This window comes from Myotis brandtii, unplaced genomic scaffold (assembly GCF_000412655.1).
Source record: "Myotis brandtii unplaced genomic scaffold, ASM41265v1 scaffold304, whole genome shotgun sequence".
NCBI lineage: Eukaryota > Metazoa > Chordata > Mammalia > Chiroptera > Vespertilionidae > Myotis > Myotis brandtii.
In genome coordinates, this window is record NW_005361607.1 from 2040878 (window position 1) to 2060699 (window position 19822).

At 44.9% G+C, this 19822-nt stretch overlaps 1 protein-coding gene across 6 annotated transcripts in view; it reads left to right on the top strand.

The window, feature by feature from the left end:
• DAB1 (Dab, reelin signal transducer, homolog 1 (Drosophila)) overlaps positions 1-19822 on the top strand; it is a 1114147-nt gene that overhangs the window by 219359 nt on the left and 874966 nt on the right. Inside the window, exon 1 of one of the 6 annotated variants that reach the window (XM_014542564.1) lies at positions 8916-8934. The exons of the other annotated variants lie outside the window; for them this stretch is intronic. The gene's annotated coding sequence lies outside the window, so the exon portion shown is untranslated. Of the gene's footprint in view, positions 1-8915; positions 8935-19822 lie in introns of those variants that run through there. 6 annotated transcript variants of the gene reach the window in all.

A 19822-nucleotide genomic window follows, 5' to 3' on the forward strand; every position in this document is an offset into this window, starting at 1 on the left:
CTAGATTTATTGAATTTTGAGACCCACCTGTGGTTGCCTTGGCAGAGCCAGTACAAATGATTTGGCGGGCCTTATACAGCCTGTGGGCTGCGTGTTCCCCACCCCTGCTCTAAAGGCACTCGTAATTGGTGGGAGTCCTAGAAAGTAGCTGGCAGCCGGAGGTTGTAGGGTCCTATCTATTGATGTGATTCAAAGCAGGGCATTGGCACTTGGGAGACTGGTGAGTGAGTGTTTCAAGGTAGAGCCATAGACACAGGATATCCAGAAATAGTCTTTGCACTGAAGCATGTTTATTTGTCTAAGTCATCTGCTCAGCCGTGAGTTCTTTTCTATTCATTCAACAAGTACCCAATGGGAAAACTATTGTGTGCCAATCAAAATACTAGGCACTAGGGATACAGTGGTGAGTAAGTAATGATCTAGCAGGAATGACTGACATTAAATACAGAATTGCACAAATAATTAAACATGTCATCAGAGCCAGGAAGGAGAAGCGATGCATTCTAGAGAGCATGTACAGCAAGGGCAGAGCCTTTGTCTAGATCAGCCTCCGCTGTGACTCTGTGTATTAGCAGGTGCTTGATGAATTCTCATGACCTGTTTGAAATGGAACTACAGAGTGAGGCTCCCCACTTATTTATGAGCGAGTAAATAGTCCGCTCCTATAGGACTCTCTTAGAGACATAGTTCTATCGTCATGTGAGGGATGACCCAAATCAGATTCTAAACAAGATACTATAAAAGAAACATAGAAAGGGGGCTGCAAGTGTATATTCTCCCAGGAGAAAGGACCATCTGTCTGATGTCCATTGGACAGTGAGGGAAGTAACACACTGTAATAAGCAGACACAAGACCTAGGAGCTTTGCAGGGTTAGGCCACTTAGTATGTGTCAAACACACCTACATACCGTGGTGGGTTCTAAGTGCCTCTCCTGGAACATAGCCATTCACATTCATGATGAAAACCCTCCAAGCTTAAGCTATGTGGGTTGGTTTGAAAGCATATGGGAATAAACATGGCAAGTCTGGTTCTGCCCAGGCATTGTTGCTCACTCCTCACGTGGTTTGTGCAAGGCACACAGTCCCTCTGAAACTCTGTTTTTTCTTCAGTGGGAATGGACTTCCCAGATCTAACCCAGGGGATGGTGAGAGGTGGTGAGAGGGCCTCTATGAATGCACTTTGTGCCCAATGAAACTCAGGCCCATTGCTTCCCCCCAACTCCACCCCCCCCCCTGCCCAGAGCATTCATCTGCCTTCTGCCTATTTTCAAATGATGTCTTCCAGGTATCTCGGATTACCATGTTCAAAACTGGCTTCTGAGTTTCCACGCACAGGGAGTTTTACTCAGCCTTCCCCACTTTAGGCTGCTTGATTGCCTCATGATTCCTTCCCACCCCTCATCTCTCATATCCTGTCCACCACCCAGTGCAGGCCACTGCCTTGAATCTGTATTGTTCTTTCCATCTCCTTTGCCTCCACCCCCATTCAAGCCACCTAGACTGCTCTCCTTGGCCACTGCGATTGCACCCTGTGTGATCTCTCTGCTCCCCTCTTATGTCCTCCACCCACTCTCTTTATGACTACCACAGTGACCTTTTTTTAAACAAAAATCCACTTGTGTCACTTCTCTGCTCAAAAACCTCCAATGGCTTTTCACTACACATAAAAGAAAACCTAAATGCCATCCCCAGACCTTTGAGGGCCTGTGGAACCAGGCTCCCACCTGCCTCCTGCTGCCCAGGTCTCCCCTCCCTCCCTGCACTCCCCTGGTTCCACCTGCTGCTTCCACCTGCCAGGCTCACACTTCCCCACGCAGGGCTTCTGCAGCATCATGGGGAGCTGCACACTCTCCTGGGATGGTTAGGACAAGTAGTGGGAGGCTCCATCCACAGGAACATGTCCCCTCCCTGAAACCATTGTCATGGAAACCATTCAGGGGCAAATCCTAGAACTTGGATGCTGGTTCTCACCACCCTCCTCTTGGCCAGACTGAGAAGCACAGGGAGCAAAATATTCTCTCTTCTGTTAATCCTGGGCAGTGGGAGTGCACTTTCACTGCATCTTTATCTGCACAGCCTAATTTATTTTTCAGTAATTTTGCATTACTTTTCTTGATGCAAGTTTTATTTTGGCACGCATACAAATCCTATCCATAGAACTGGAAGGATTTTCCCAAATGGACACTCCCTTGTAACCAGCACCCGGATCAAAAAGTCAAGTATCACCGGCACGCCTAAAGCCCCTTCCTTCCCCCATCAGTCAATACTCCACCAAGGTAACCACAATGCTGTCTTATGACAACATGGGTTAAGGTTGCCTGTCTTTGAACATTATATATGTGGAATCATTCAGTATATAGTTTTTCAAGCCTGGCATCTTTCACTCAACATGATTGTGTTACTTTTATAGTCAGAAACAAAGGCTATTCCCTCTGTAAAAGGGACGTGACCAAGCACAGGGAGCCCAGGCCCACTCTTACGGATTCTCATTCTGTATCGTGCCTCTGCGTCTCTTCACCTGCAGGTCTCTCGGCCTCGGGTGGCCGCCCTGACCTTGCCTTCTCAACTCTTGGGCATCCAAGTCTCCCGTTAGCCATCAGCTTTCTCTGGCCTGTGCCTCCTTCTCACAGCCCCTGAACTTTTGCTGTCATAGAGAAGCTCACACTGTGGTGTCCCCACTGTGACAAGTCCCCCTTGTCCAAGGGGGAGGACTTAGGGGTAGGAGCCATATTTTATCCTATATCCCCAGCACAGTACCAGGTGAGGGTGTATATTAGTCAATGCTTGTTGAACTTAACTCATTGAATTAAAGCAAGATAGCAATCATACTTGCAAGACCAACTCAACTACAGAAGTCCATCCTATGTTACTGGAAAAAGTACTGATTATCAATACTTGAGAGAATTATTCAACTCTCATCGGAGATCATGCAGTACTCCATTAAGAGCTTCTGCTTCTTTTTAGTTTCTTCCTTGCCAGCAGAACTGAAAAGGAATTAATCAATCCCCCACATTGTTTTTAAATGTGTGTTTGTGCTAAGCACTTGGCTGGGCATGAGGAAGTTAGGGTAAGGAGTGAGGGAAGGTGACACAACCTGCTTTACAGAACTGTTATAAGCATCGAAGACACCCCTTCTAGACGTTGGTGCTTGACCACAGTAGACACTCCACTAAGGCCACTTCTCCTCCTCCCTATCCAGTGGCAGGCATGGTCTGGCAAAGAGCTATGACCCCAGAGTCCACAGAGCCAGGAGTGAGCCCTGGGCACATATCTGCGCACCCCAATCCTGATGTGTGCACCTAGTAGGAATGGAGGGGCCTCTCATTTACCTCTTGGCGTTCCTTCTGGGACCGCTTTGCCAGGGTCCACAGAGTCTGGCACGCTGTTTCCGGGCCCTTCCTCAGGGACCTGATCATATGGGGCCACAACCCCGCTGCCCCTTATTTGCACATTGTCTGCTACCTTCTCTCCTGCCTCTGCCCCAAAGTCACTCTGGACCTTTTGGAAAAGGCATCAGGTCTTGGGGATAAAACCTGAGTTTCATGCTTAGAAAGACCCGTGTTGAGGTCATTCCTCTGCCTCTTAATACTGGGTGCCCTTCAGTGAGTGGAGTTACCTCCCTAAACTCATTTCCTCATTTGCAAATGAACCTCTATGTGTGGTCCTACTAGGCTTTTTGTGAGGATGGAAACAATATATGTGTGGAAGACCCTTAGAGTTGAACCCAGAAGGGGCTTGGCAAGTGGGTGCTGCTATACTTTGGGGAAATTAAACAAAGGTGGGTTTTGGTAGTGGCAGAGGGCATGGGATTGTAAGGAAACATCTGTGGGGATGATTCCCATTTCTGTCATTCACCAGCTCTGCCATCTAGGGGCAGGTCACTTATCACCTCCCAGTCTCTGTTGGAGGGTGGTTGTAAAGATAAATGTGATGACATGTGTATGTAGGAAGAGTTTAATGAGTGCTGGTGTTGCATCAGCATCATCATTATTTTGGATCCCTATGACGTCCCAGTTCACCATCACCCTCAGACACCAACTCCTGGGAGCTGATGGCACCTCTGCCATCTGACCAGCTCCCCATTCCTGGCCTTGGCTTCCTCCCCTCAGCACCTTCTCATCGATGTGTTCCCAGGTTGCACTGCAGCCTCACTTGGCTGAATTATGACAGTCAGGGTTGCACCTGGCAAATACAGGTCCTGACACATCACGGAGAAATGGTGCATCATTTGTCTCATTCCCCCCAGTACTTTGAATTTTGAGGGAGGAAGAGAGTGGGGGAGGAGGGTGTAAATAATAATGAAAAGCCTCAGAAATTAATGAGGTAATGGGTGAGCACATTTCCATCCAAATGAGCTGGGGTCATGTTCCTGGGAAGGCACGACAGAGAGGAATAGCGGATTGAACAAGCTCAAAGCGGAAATCAAGCAAACAGGCTGAATAAATCAATGTCCAGTTGAGTCTTATTTGTGGCAATTACTTCCCTGAGCCTCCAGTCCCCAGTGCCCCATGTGTGGGCTCCAGATGCTCATTTAGCAGCCCGGAGTTTGACATCTTAATGTGTTCCTTCCAGCGTTAAAAATGGATATCTGCTCCGAAATTTATATATGTCGTTAGTGGTTCCATCAAAACCTTTCTGTTCAAAGAAATGGAGGAAGAAGAAAGTCAGAGGTGAGGGCATCCTGGTGTGGTGGAAGGACAGCTACCTGGGCGACATGACATTGCGCTCCTAGTCCTGGCTTCATCTTTCACTGGCTGTGCGACCTGGGCAGGACACTTGTTGGAGTCAAAGGGGAAACTGGTTTAATCAGCCCTGCTCGTTGGTTGTTGTTGTTTTGTTTGTTTGTTGTTGTTTTATCGTAAGCAGAAACTCTGAGTTTTATTTCATTGCAAGTGATGTTCCCTATGCATACATCTTTTTCTCTTTCAAGTTCTTTAACTGCTGAAATTTCCCTTAATGAAACCACAATGTAAAATGTGTTTAATTATGAACTTATTAAATTTTCCTGTCAATGGATGCATCCTGTATGGACCCTTTGCAGGATGTTTTGAAAGTTTATCATCACTGAAAGCGGGTAGTTCTTTTATTCTTTTTTTTTTTTGTCAGTTGTTTCTCATATGATTGGCAAAGGGCTTCCCACTGATGACAAAGTGAAGAAGGCATGTTGGGAAGTACCTCCAGGGTGTGGGGGCTCCAGCCAGAGGCCCCTGAGAGAGCAGCTACATGTCAGGTGCTGTTTCTTCTATTAACCCGTTTAATCTTCACGTCTACTCTATGAGGTGTTAGCATCATTTCCCAGTTTCATACAGAGGCGAACTGAGGCACAGAGAATGTAAGTAACTTGCCCAGGGTCATATGGCACATGTACATAGCAGAGCTAAGACTCGCGCCAGCCCTCCCAACTGCAGAGTCTGTGTTTTCCTCACGGAGGGCGGCGTGGGGTCTTTGGATGACCTCTGAAATGCTTTTCGAGTGGAAACCAGGCTCCTAACGTGTGGAGATGGAAGGGCCTTCACTGAGCCTGTTGAGGGCAGCTTTACTTCTCAGCTGCCCAGAGCAGAAGCCAGTATTGGGAATGCCTGGTGATTCTCAAATAGTGCTTATATTCATTTCGCTTTGTGAAGAGGCTCCAGAGTACTTTGGCTGTGCAATTGGAAGTGTTGGGAATACTGACTGCCTGTGGTCCCCACACCATCTCTCTCAATTCCCCTCAGCCCCACCCGACTTTTCCACCAGAAAACTTGTGGACTGGATCAGCCCAGTCGCAGGTAAAAGGCCAGGGATTCCACCTCATTAGAAGACAGGAGGACTGAGGGGAAAATGACTCTCAGTGACAGGAACTTAATCCCAGGTCCCTGTGTAGGCTCCTCCCAAGAGGAAGGGACTCAAGGTTCCTGGGTACCTGCCATGTGCCAGGAATTTTACCCACATGGTCATCTGTAATCCTCAAACCCCCTACCTGAGATGCATTCCACTAGAAGGAAAGGAAGCTCAGAGACTTGCCCAAGATGACACAGCCATCAATGTGTGAGTGAGGATTCAGAATGGGAACCAGGTCCCTGTGATGGCACAGGCTCTGCATTTTCTGCTCTGGCACCTGCCTCTGCTGAGTTCACCTCAGGGCTCTCTTCCCTGGCGAGCTCAGCCAGAATGAGGGCAAGCGTTTGGTTTCCTCACCACTCTGCCCAGGAAGCTGAAGCAGATAGTCACCTCACACACATGGTCTGTGCTTCTCCAGGGCATCTTCATTTTTAACACAAGTGAGTCTCTTCTGGGAGCAACTGCACTTGTAAGAACTCACCTGGCCCCAAGCTCAGTGGGGCCACCCAACTGTAAGTTTTCTCTTCTATTAGCAACTCAATTAGAAGTATACACATCCTTGTGGCCCTTCCTCCCCTGCCCCACTAGTAGCCTCAGTGTTTTTCTGTACAGAATCACTCCGCTTTTGAGGGGACACTTCACAGCACTCCCAAGCCCTCCTCCAACTCCTCCACCAGCAAATAAAACTTCCCTTAGCACCAGCAGAGGCAGGCAGACATCATATAGAAATGCTAATTATGCAGCCTCACTAACGACCTGGTGGTCAAGACCAAGGCATCTCTCTTTCTGAGCTGAGTATCTTTCGCTTTGTTTAGACATCACTTGAGGTGCTTGGCACACTATGCCATGAATAGTTCATTTGTTTGTTCCTTCATTCATTCACTCATTCATGAAGACCTGGTGGTCAAGACCAAGGCATCTCTCTTTCAGAGCTGAGTACCTTTCGCTTTTTTAGACATCACTTGAGGTGCTTGGCACACTCTGCCATGAATGGTTCATTTGTTTGTTCCTTCATTCATTCACTCATTCATGAATTCGTGCATCTATTCATTTATTCAGAAAGGTTTCACAGCACAGTGGAAGGAGCACATGCCTTGACGTTAGACATGCCTGAGTTTGAATCCTGGGGTTCTCAGCTCTGCCACTTGACTGATCTTTTGCCCTTGGACAATAAACTTCACATTTGAGTCCTAGCTTCCTCATTTCTATAATGAGGGAAGCAATACCATCCTCATAACGTTGAGGTGAGGTTGAATGAGTTTATTGTCAGTGAAATGCATCACATAAAAGTTACAACAAAACACATAACTGAGAGTTCTACCATTAAGGAAAGTAGAATACAGGTATATGTGTGGGCTGGTAGAATTGTCCAGTGGAGAGACGGATGCTGGGCATGGGGCTGACTTCCCATTACCTGAGGAACAGCCTGTCAACATAACTGAGAGTTCTACTATTAAGGAAAGTAGAATACAGGTATGTGTGTGGCTGGTAGAATTGTCCAGTGGAGAGACAGATGCTGGGCAAGGGGCTGACTTCCCATTACCTGAGGAACAGCCTGTCAAAAGAGCCTACTTGTTATGTGTGTGGCTCCAGAGGGAGAACCATGGCCAGTAGATGGAAGTTACCGAAATAAAGATATTAGTTCTATTCACAAAAGAAATTTTCATAACACAGCCACCCAAGAAAGGCAATCCTGGACAGTCTGTGCCTGGGACCTGGAGTTGGGAAACCTCATGTGGAGTCTCAGCTCTACCCCTTACAAACTGAGTGACCTTGAACAGTTTAAACTCGAGCCCTCAGTATCCTTATCTAGGAGTTAGGGATAAGAACATTAACTCCCCAGGGTTTTGGGTGAGGATTAAATAAGATAATACCTGCAAATCCCTGTGCACAGCATGTAGTAAATATTCAATAAATGGTAGTTAATTACAATGCAAGTAAGAGGAACAGTTGCTCAAGGCCTGCCAAGGTGTAAGCTCCCTGTGGAGAGCCATTGGGAAGACGTGGCTTTGGAGGTAGCCTCAGGAGATGGCTTTGGAAGACAGCTCCCCATGAAGTTCAAAAGCAGGAGGCCTCCTGCTCTGTGTCACAAAGGGGAACTTTAAACATTTGGATGTCTCTCCTCTGTGGACCCCATTTCCCACTAGAAGAGAAGGGGGAGTATCAGAGAACATGTGGTCCTCTGTCAGGGAGACTGGAGAGAAGCCAGGGTGGATGGTGAGGCCAGGGCCTCCTCCCCTTCCTCCAAGGCCTAATAAAGCCCAGAGTAGCAGATACTCACAGCCACTTTTTCCCTCTTTTCATTTTTGAGTCTACTAAGGAACCATACTAGAAACCTGTGTGTGTGTTTTTCTCATTGAATCCTCACACCAGTCATTCACTCAGCCATTCTTTTAAAATTATTAATTTCTATTTAGGCTATTATTAAGTACATAATATGTTCCAGGCACACTGGTAGGTTGTAGAATATAGAGATGAAATCACATATTCCCTCTCTTCAAGAAATACCATCTTGTAAAAGAATTTAACTAGTAAACACAAAAGTTATAATATGGGTGTCATTATTTTCATATTACAGACACAGAAACAAAGGCTTAGACTGATATAAAGATACTAAAGCAGGTTTTCAATCCAATTTCTACTTTAACCCTGCCCTGAAAGCTGTAGTTTCCAAAGTTGCTTTATTGAACTATGCTCTTTTCAAGTTGGACAATTGCATTGGGAAGGAGAGAAAGGAGAGGGAAAAAGACGGTAGACAAAGAGCAGAGAAATGCAATTTAACTGACTCCCAGACCCTTTTAAGCGGCTGACCTTCATGCTTTTCGCAGAACCTGTTGGGGTGCCCAAATTAGTAACATGTAGTTGGGAAATGTGTTTCTCAAATGCAAAATAAAAACACCTTGCCTCCCAACTCTAAGATCTCATTAAATGAGCTAATTCACCTACTGCTTAATTTGCTAGAAGCCCTATGAGTAATTAGGCTGCTGACATCTTCCAAAATTATATTCTTAATTGTTGCATTCTTTTGCATCACAATGAAGCTGCCCAGCCTTCCTCCTAGACTGCCTTCCTCTTCTCCCCACTGCAGCTCCAGCTCCCTGCAGAAGAAAAGGGTGAGTTTTGCATTTTGCATACTTACCATGGTGAAGGTAATTAGTGGGAGATATTAATTAGAAACACAAGACCACCCTGGAGATCCAGCAGAACAGTGGAAGCAGTGGATTTGGTTGTTTTCATTTTTCTGTGCTCAAGCTAGTCCTGAGCCCTACAATCCTGCAGCTGCTGTTTTGCCAGGGTGAGCTTCTGTTTCTTGATATTGTTTGCAACAATTTATAAGTGCTTACTGGAGCGGCGCTGCCTTGCTTTGGCTTGTAACCCACAGCACAATATTTCACTCTTGAGATGTTACATCCATTTGTCGCAGTAAACGTGTGTGTGTGCATGTGTGTGCATGTGTGCCTATACTCTGGGAAAGAGCAGCATTTTCCTTACATAGATAACACTAATCTGGGGAAAATGTACCCTGAGCCATCTCCCTGAGAGCCACTGCAAACACATTTTGGGCTCACTGTAGATAGACTCTCTTCATGGCTTTGAATGTACTTTAGTACTTTACTGGGGCTTTCTTTGAGGTGATTATGAAAGAATAAGGAGGCTTCTGCAAGGAGAATTTAGAAAGAAAGTGCTTAGGAGACATTCTATTTTTGGGTTTCTGTGTGAGTGAGCCTCCAGCTGCTGACAGTGACATCCCTCCCACCAGAGCAGTGGGGCTGGGGTCCTCCTTGGCAACTCTTATTTTGGTATGACAAGTTCAACTGTGCCCTCACTGTCCTGTTCTTTCATTGCCTGTGAGCCTCTGTTGCTCCTACTTCTGGCTGCTGAGGAGCTGTTTAGCATTCATGCTTGTACTTTGGAAGGCAGTTCCGGGCCTGTGTTCTGCCCAGTGAGCTCATCGGCCGCCTGGGATTCCCATCATTCAATGTCCAGAACATGTTGGCCAGATTTCTCCCCCTGAATCTTTCAGTTCACTTGATTCACTGGTTCTCCCTCCACCACAGGCCTTCTGTGTGGGCCTGACCATGACATTCAAGCCCTCAAGGCTTCTGTTTCCATTTCACATGTAAAGGGCAAGGCCTCTCTCAGCTACGGATTTTGGATTTCGTGGATGTGTGCATCTTGGGTGTCAGGAATCTGGCTCAGGGACACTGAGCATTGGAAGGCGTATCTCTCGGTTTTGCCTTCCTTGGGAAGAATGGCCAATGACCTAATTGAGTAATGAGGATGGACAAGAGGCCTCGGGGTGCACTGTAAGAGCAGGGATTTGGATCCACACAGACCTGGCTGCAAGCCAGCTCCACAATTTAAGAGCTCTGTGACCTGGGGTCCCTCCCCCTCTCTGAGCCCCCTTCCCTCTTGGCAAAGCAGGACCATGATGCCTGCCTGGAGCCCAGCCATGGAAATTAAATGAGAAAATGTTGGTGAAAGTGATCAACACAGTGCCTGGCACGCACAGGCTCTCAAGGAAGGATAATTCTCCTCCGGTCCTTCGTTCCATCCTCTTTGAAGGGAGGAAGTGACAGAATTGAACAAATGAAACAGAAATTAAAATCTGTAACCAGGAACAGACGGCCATGAATGGGTGTAAGGAAAATTGGGGAGCCTTCTGACTTAATGATGGTAGATAACTTTTTTCTCTCGAAGGCAGTTTAGGAAAGAGGAGGTGCATACCTTCTTCCTTGTCTGCAGCAGGGTTTCTTAAAGATACTGAAACCACAACTATAACATTAACCATTGTTTGTTGAGGCAGGCAATGGGCTTGTTAAGTGATACACTTAGTACACAGACTAGCTCTCATCCTGACACCAGCTTGCTGTGGCATATTATAAAGAAACAAACAAAAATTCAGCTGTCTAAGAAGGAGTGGAGCTCATCTGAATGGTTTGATTCCGTAGCCACGCTTCCTGTTCTGCCTCTGTCAAAGACAGGCTAGCAAAGCAAGGTGGTCATTTAAATCAGTGGTTCTCAACCTTGGCTGTACATTAGAATCACCTGGGAATCTTTTTAAATTCCTGATTTCTGGGCCTCATCCTCCGGAAATTCTGTTTCTTTGCTACTAATGTTGTGGCCCCGCCCCATAACAAAGAAACAGAATTTCCAGATGATGAGGCCCAGAAATCAGGATTTTAAAAAGATTCCCAGGTGATTCTAATGTGCAGCCAAGGTTGAGAACCACTGATTTAAATGAACCGCACAGCTTATGCTTTGCTTCATACGGGCGCTTTAGCTAAAACAGGTTGAGGTCTAAATGGCAATTCTCCTTTGCATCCCCAACGTCTGGTGCATGGTAACTGCCCACTTCAATGCTGAATAACTAAATGAAAAAAAGGTTAGATCTAACTTAAACTGACCTCCAGGATAAACCCACACCAGACCCGAGGAAAGAACCGAACTCTGTATTCTGAAACAAGCTTTTTTATTAGTGGAAGAGCTCCCTGGTAGGTAGAACACAGCACTGTGATCCAGGGCTCAGGGGCAAAAAATGAACCCTATCACAGACAGAAGAGAATTTTCCACCACCTGCAATTTTGGGGCTTGAGTTTTTACTTGATTGCCAGAGCCAGCTCTCTCAGAGGGACATGGGAGCACTTTCAAAGAGCAGAGGGTAGAACTTGAATCTTACCCTCTTCTGTGCTCAGACCTCACAAACTCACGGTGGCCAACATGGAGCTAGTCAGTAGCCTTTCTCTGTGGACCCATGTTCCTCTCATCAAAGTCCTGTGGACAGCTGATCCAAGTGCATGTCGTGGGAGGCTGTTCCCTAGAGTCCAGTGACAGAATGGGCTCTCAGAACCACATATTTTCCTTGCCAACAAGGTGGGACATTTTAAAATAAAGTAGAAAGGTAAGTGGGACAAGGGAAGGGAAACTCATCTTTACTGAACAGTATTCTGTGTTAGGCACCATCCTGGCATCTTCAGTAAAATAAGTCATGTCCTCTTTACGGAGAACCCATGACAAACATGGTCCCCATTTTACAGATGAAGATGTTACTGCCTGTTTAGTCAAGAGGGCTCATTGGCTCAGTATTGAGTTCATCTCAGGGGACACGAGAGATGAAGGAAAAATTAGAACATGATTTTTCAGGGTATTGGTGATATTGTTTGAGCAAGGATGGGCACACACAGATATATACATATACATACACACACACACACACACACACACACACATCTCCAAGACATTGAAGAATTACAGCCCCTACACACACATACATAGTCTCATCACTAAGGTATACCTACTGCTAATATTACGTACAACTTCTTCCAGCATGTTTCTAAGATTTAAAAATTTTTATTAGATTATTACTATACACAAAATTTAGCATCCTGGTTTTTCACTGATCATTAATTCATTTTCCGTATTATTAATTTAAACCCTGTAAACATAATGTTTATTAACGGCATAATTTTCTAACCAATGGCTGTCTCTTCTAATTATTCTTCCCCTCCTTTTCCTCCTCCCCCTCCTGCTGCTGCTAGTACTTCTTATTTATAGCTCATCTTTATGGAGGGCTTGCAGTGCAGTAGACTCTGAGTTAAATTCTTTCCTTGTAAAATCTCATTCAGTCCTCATAGTAACTCTATGAAGTCGGTTCTGCTATTATCCCTTTAAGAGACAAATATGGAGATGAGGGATCTAATGCACAGAAAGGCTAAACAACTTACCGAAGATAGTATGACTATTAAGAAGTAGTGGTTGTTTTTTGTTTTCTCAGGCTCTAGAACTGAAGTTCCTAACCACTGCCATGTTTTTATTTTCAGGCTTATAGGTTGATTCCAGTCCTTCCCTGTAGTATCGTGTGTGTGTGTGTGTGTGTGTGTGTGTGTGTGTGTGTGTGTAGTTACTTTTGATTAGATTCTTAGAAGAGATTTACAGAAAAGGAATGACTACATAAAAGAGTATGAATATTTTGCAGACTCTTAACATATCCAGCCAAACTGCTTTCCAAAGTCCTACCCACTTACATTTCTGCCCCCAATGTATGAGAATGCTCATTTCATCACACGTTTGTCAGAAATGAAAGGGGGATCAAAAGAAGCTAATAGCCCTGGTTGGTGTTGCTCAATGGCTAGAGCATCGGCCCACAGCATCGAAGGGTCATGGGTTCAATTCCTAGTGAAGGGCATGTACCTGGGTTGCAGGTTTGATCCCCAGCCCCAGTCAGGGTCAGGACAGGTGTTGGAGGCAACCAATCGATGTGTCACTCTCACATTGAAGTTTCTCTCTATCTCTCTTTCTTGCTCTCTCTCTCTCTCTCTCTTCCTCCTCTCTCTCTTTTCTTCTTCCCTCCCTCCCACTCTCTCTAAAAATCAATGGAAAAATATCCTCAGGTGAGGATTAACAACAACAACCACAAAAAAGAAGTGAATGACCCTATATGGCTAACATTTCAGACATGTACAGTATCTGAGAGTTCTGGAGCTCCTGGTTATTATACTAGTAGGCCTTTGAGGGTCTTGGGGAAGGTAGAGAGAGAACCAGCATAGGGTGGGGGCAATACTAGTAATGTGCATTAAAAACATTTCAAATCAGAATATTTGGCTTTGAGACCCATCTCTACCAATTGTTGGCTCTGAGATTTCGGTCTCCCTGTTTAAATTACAGCAATTTTTTCCAGTTGTTGGGTGGGGGCATGGGTAGACTGGGGATTATGAGAGGCTTTGGGAAAGTGGGGTGGTTCAGTTGGGCCTTAGAAGTTGGGGTAGCAATTCAGTTGGTGAGGAGGTAACAGCAGGGCCTTGTGGGTAGAGGTGACTCCGGAACCACCACCTAGAAGACATGGACAGTGGGAGCAATGCGTACTCACAGAATGGGGCAATGACTAGAGTCGGGGTTGGCACGGTGGGCTTGGGCAGGAAACCAAGAACCTTAAATATTATTCCAGGGATTTTGAATTTGGTTTATAGATAATGAGATTCAATCAGAGTTTGCTCCTGAGGGGAGCTTGATCAGATTTGTATTTTTAGGAGACAGCCTGAGTAGATAGGAAACTAGAGAATAAATGGGCAGAGAGGCACTAATCAGGCAAGGTCCAAATAATCGAGGCAAGATATGAACAAGTCCCAACTTTCCGTTCAGAAAGTAGGGTGCCTGTGGCTATCAGAGAAGTACAAACATCTTAGGGGGAGCCCAGCAGAGGGATTAATCCATTTCCACCCACAATAGCGGTCAAGGGACAGCATTTAGAGAAGTGAAATGTATCAAGTGGACATATAACCACCCTGCAAGGAGGGTAATCTTATCCCCATTTCAAAGATGGATAAAATGAGTCTCTGGTGGTTCAATCAACCTACTCAACACTATGCAGATGGAAAATGAAAACGTTGAAGTGAAAGCCAAGAGTGTCAGACCCCAAATCTCACTCCACTCCGCTCCCCTTCAAGGCATCCTAAATGAGGTGGCCTTTCAGCAAAAGGGTCTTTCTCCAGATGGACAACGATGGATGAAGAGAACTCCAGGCAGGGAAAACAACCTGCTGAGAGTCTGTGGTCCCTTTTAAGCATGTACATACCTACTTTCAGGGATCTGTATACACTGGAGTGAGCATTCAGTTGCTAACTGAGTGTTTATTATGTATCATGTGCTAGTCTTAGTGCTCAACACTTATTGCATCTTTCGATCTTGTCTGCAGTTTACACGTAGGTACTTATTATCATGCCCACTTTAGAGATTATCAAATTGAAGACACAAAGCAGTTAAGTGAGTTGCCCAAATTCATGTAGCTAGGAGTGGCAGAGCCAGCCTTTTACCTCAGCCTCAGATGTCCTGCTTCCTGAGCTCTCAGCCTCTTATGTGCAATGTGGAGGCCAGGAGCCATTCTTTCCTGGAAACAACCTGGGAGGAAACAGTGGAGTACATCTATTTTTTTCTTCCTCCGAAGAGGCTAGGAAATGCCTTTGATGAGGACAGAGATCAACCAGGGAGACCTGGGTGTCACTCTGTTATTTTTTAATGTGTGACCATAATGGCCATTTCTGGAACTGTGCCGTTGCCGGGGCACTGTGTGGGATGCTCTGCAGATCTCTCCTGTGCAGACCCTGCTGGGTACGGTACGCCAGGGAACTGTTTAGCAGAGGGAAGGGAGACTGATCTAGGGAGTGTTAGGAAACCAGAGGCAGCTGATTGGGGTAATCCAGATGACCTGGTAAGGGTCTAAACTGAAACAGTGGCAATGGGAATGAGGAGAAAGGGACTTTCAAGAATAATGATAGACTCCATAGGACTTGGTGCCTCATTGCATGTGAAGAGCACAGGAAAGAGGCCTTCGGGTGGTACCCACTTTCTGTCTCATCTTACTAGGATCCATGGATGACTTAATGCCTTGCTTGGCTGGAAAAGTATATCTTTATGAAGAAAATGTATCTATTGTTGGGGCCAGGAGCAATACACTTGTTTCCTTTTCCTGTGCAGAGAAAGCTAAATGTGTCAGGGTTATGCATGAATAATAAAAATCCAGACTCCCCCCTCCCCTTCTGCTTAAAGAGAAAGATGATTTTGCTCATAACTTTGATGAGCTTGATGAATGTTCAGATATCATCCCAAGCACGCGAACCGCCCCGGCACTGGGGAAATTATTAATATTTTACTGGTGGACTTGGTTGAGCAAACACAATAAAAACAGGCTCGGTGTCATTGCACGCTGGAAAAGCAGATGGCAGTCGGAAGCAAAGCTGCATCCGGCAGTTTGAAATTTCAAATTACATCAATTTGAAGCTTTGCTCGTGCCTCAGGCAAAATTTCCCCTCAAATGAAGGAGACAGGGGAGGCGAACCCTTTCTATCCGGGCTGTTTTGGCAGTGGCTGCTGAGTGGTGCATGGCTTTCGATGATGCTCAGTGGCCCCAGAGCTGGGAGGGAGATGGGCTACCTCTGTCCCAAGCTGCAGAGTGTAATCTGGGAATGACAAACCAGAGAAATCCCAGCTCATCAGCCCTGGCTCTCTATTCGTGCACATTCTGTGTAAAAACTTTCCCATTTTATCCCCGCCTCCCAACCTAAATAACGTATCCTTTAGGACACCGATCATGCATTGCTTGCTTCAGTTTATATGACTTTGTCAACCTCACAATCTCCTGCCTTCTTATCTGTTTCTCTTCCACTTCTCTCATAACACTGCCATCTTGGATTGCAAGATATACTTTAGAGATTGGAGGCTGTGAGCTCTTTAGAGGCGGGGCGGGGTCTGTCTTCAGCACAGCAATTACAGTCCCTAGAACATGGCAGTCAATTAATGAATGGTAGTTTTGTTATAATAATAATTACCAGATAAAGATCAGCATATGCTGTATTTGTATATGCTTGTATGTAATAAACACAGAAGAAGCATAAATGTGTATATGATGTCTGGTATGGAAGATATGTGTGAGATGAAGGTAGGTGTGGGTGTGGGTCTGTATACAGGGGATTTTCACATTGAAATAGGCATTTAAGTCAGCTAAAATCCTATCATATCATATGAGGTTATTTAAAAATATTCATTGTGGGGCCACCCTGCCTGGAAATTCATGGAATTGGTCATTTTAACGGTCTTCATATATAATTCGGATTGCCAGCCAAGATTGTGAGCCATTCATTAAATTGATAAACATTTGTTGATTGCCTGATGTATGCTAGCCCTGTTATATGCTAGACCCTGGATACCTACTGGTGACCTAGACATAGTCACTGCCCTCATTGTACTTGTATTTGGGGGGGGGGGGTAGGGGAGAGAAGAGAAGCAATTAAATCAATGACTACCCAGAAACTTTAAAATGGTACTGTTGTCAAGAAAATAAAATAGGTAATGATTGGGGTGGTCAGGGACGTTCTCTTCGATGAGGGGACATTTGAGCTAAAATCTAAATGATGTAAAGGGGACAGTCAAGTGAATACCTGGGGATGAGACTCCGAGGAGGTGGGAACTGCAGACATGATGGCCCTGAGACAGAAGTGAGCTGGGTACGTTTCCTGAGCAGAAAGAGGCTAGTGTGCATGGACTGTGAAAAATGGAGATGTGGGGGAGTAAACAAAGCCAAAGAGAGGTGCGGGGGGGGGGGGGGGGTTAGGTCCTACAGTGTGTTGCAGGAAATGGTAAGAAAATTAATTTGGAATAATTGATAAATCATGTTGGAAGGATTTAAAGTAAGGGAGGAAATGATCCCAGTAAGGATTTTCAAAGACCACTTTGTGTGTTGTCTGGAGAAGTCATTGCAGGGAGGCAGGAATGGTAGCAGAGGGACTGAATGGAGGCGAATGCAGTGTTCTGGGAGGAAGCGGTGATGACTTGGAAGAGGATGGGAGCAGGGGCAGTGGAGAGAAGTGAATGATTGGGGATAGTTTGGAGGTAGATCTGGCAGGACTTCCTAATGGACTATGTAGGATTTAAGGGGAAAAGAGAAACTGAAGATAACACTCAGGTTTTTGGAGCAAATAGATGGACTGTGATGCCATTTTGTATGATACATATATGGGGGTTATTCAGAGAAATGTGTTTATTGTGGATTAGAGCTTTGTGTATTAGTAGTTGAAGTATATTTGATAAGGCTGTACAATGTGCATGTGCAGAATGTGTGTTTAGGAGAGATATTGTGCTCATTTCCTAAGGCTGCTGCAACAACTGTGAAAAACTTGGTGGCTAAAACAACATAAATTTATTCTCTCAACAGTTTTCGAGGGCAAAAGTCTGAAATGAGTTCACTGAGTGGAAATGAAGGTGTTAGCAGGGCCGTACTCCCTCCGGAGGCTTCAGAGGAGAATCTGTTCCTTCTCTTCCAGCTTCTGGTAGCTGCTGGCAGTCCTTGGCTTGGGGCCACACCACTCTAGGCTTCAAGGCCGGCATCTTCAAATCTCCCTCTGCTCAGTCTTCACAGATCACCTCGTGTGTGTGTGTGTGTGTGTGTGTGTGTGTGTGTGTGTGAGAGAGAGAGAGAGAGAGAGAGAGAGAGAGAGAGAGAAAGAGAGATCTGCATCTAGGGCCTACATGGATAACTAGAATAATCTCCCCACTTGAAGATACCTAACTTAATCACTTCTGCAAAGACCCTTTTTGCAAATAAAGCAACATTTACAGGTTCCAAGGATTAAGACATGTGTACACTGGGGTGTATACCATACAGAGAAGTGTGCAGGTTATAGCTCGTGTGTGTGTGTGTGTGTGTGTGTGTGTGTGTGTGTGTGTGTGTATACACTCAGGTTATGTGTATACATGGCCTTCTAGCGCTCTATGTGAATGTGAAGCCCTCTTTGTGTGGTGTGTGCCTCTGCAGTGTCCCCACACCAGGAGAGTCTGCCAGTTGCATGGTTGCTGGTGAGAAAGTGTTTATAAACAACATAGGTCTCTCTCGCTTTCCCTGCCCATCCAGGTTAGCATGAGATCCTGAGCTCATCCCAAGAAGACTCTTCTGTTTTGATTATATACTTGTATCCTTTGGGTTGTCTATTGTAGTTTTGAAAATATTTTAGATTTGTTTCCCAACCTCTATGTTTATGAAACTCCCCTTCAAGGTAAAAAAAAAAAAGATGTACCTTCCCCCTATTTACCATGAGAATAGTTGTATGTGTTTTGTGTCCATTGACTGAGAACTGTACACTAACAAAAAGGTGACATGAATTTGCTTATGCTTTTGAATATATGTTTGCTTTATTAATTAACTTCAATGGCATCTACCTACACATTCACATAGAGCCTTACACTAAAAATACTACTATCTGGATGTACATGGCATTATTTTTTAGGTGATAGGTAATGTTTGGTGTCCGAATATATTCATGATGCTTTGAAATAACTAAAAAGCACCCTTGGAGGATCTGTATCCACAGCTTGGGAGGTATTACAGTGGAAATGGGATTCACAAACGAGTGTCCCACACACCCAGTTTGTCCACCAGGTATGTCTGGATTGGCTAGCAGATTATTATTACTATGCATTAAAACACAATGCATTTGCTAGGACCTGTGCTCCCCGGTAGGTTCTAGTCCCACCACTCACAATTCTATTAGAAATGCCTGCCCCACTCCTTAGTAGTCCAGGTGGCCCTGGAAGACATTTGATCTATGATTCCTGGTATGAAATGGTTATAATCCTTGTCCAATTGCAGCTATCTACAATTGGTAAAGTACTTTGATATCTCTGATTTCATTTTAGTTTAATAACTCCCACCACCACTCTGTGATAAAGATGAGATAATATCATTTCTATCTTAAAGATGAGTTAATTGAGGCTCAATAGTTTTAACAACTCGCCCAGTGTCCTCCAGCTAGTAAGTGGACTTGGTGTGGCTGGAATCCAGGCCTCTTGACTCTTAGAAAGATGCTCTTTTTCTCACACTACACAGTCATCCTTACAATTTGCCTGAACTCCAGACAAGCCAGATATTACTGTAAATGGATAGCCATCAATGTCAGATCTGAGGAACAGAGCGAAACCACTGGCCTTCAACAAAAGCAAGGGAGGAATTCTACTTATTTCAGTTCAAGACATTAAAAAGTGGTGATAGGTAATGTATAAGAGAGCAGAAAAAGAGGGTTTGTAAATAATAGAGCAATTCTACCCACACTGAGGAAAAGTCAGAGATGGCTGAAGGCGGAGAGCAACCAGTAGGTACAATAGAACTAAAGAAACCAGAACACTGAAACATTGACTTGTTTGTGCCCAAACAAAGTCACCTCTCAGAGTATCTGTTCTGTGTTGTCTTGTTTTTCATCTTTAAAAAAGGATGCTCATACAATATCCATTTCCTTGGATTGCCATCATGAGGATTAAACAGAATCATGGAGGCAAAAAATGTTCTGCAAATAATACAATGAATAATAACTGTGTGATCTGAAGCCCAGGAGGCTTTCAGATAAGTATTTTTTTCCTCTATGGGGAATTAATATTTCATTTGTGTGGTTATTGAAGTTTTTCCTGTCTCTCATAGAATATTGGGGGTTTCTTATTAGACCCTGGCTCTCTGTGACAGAC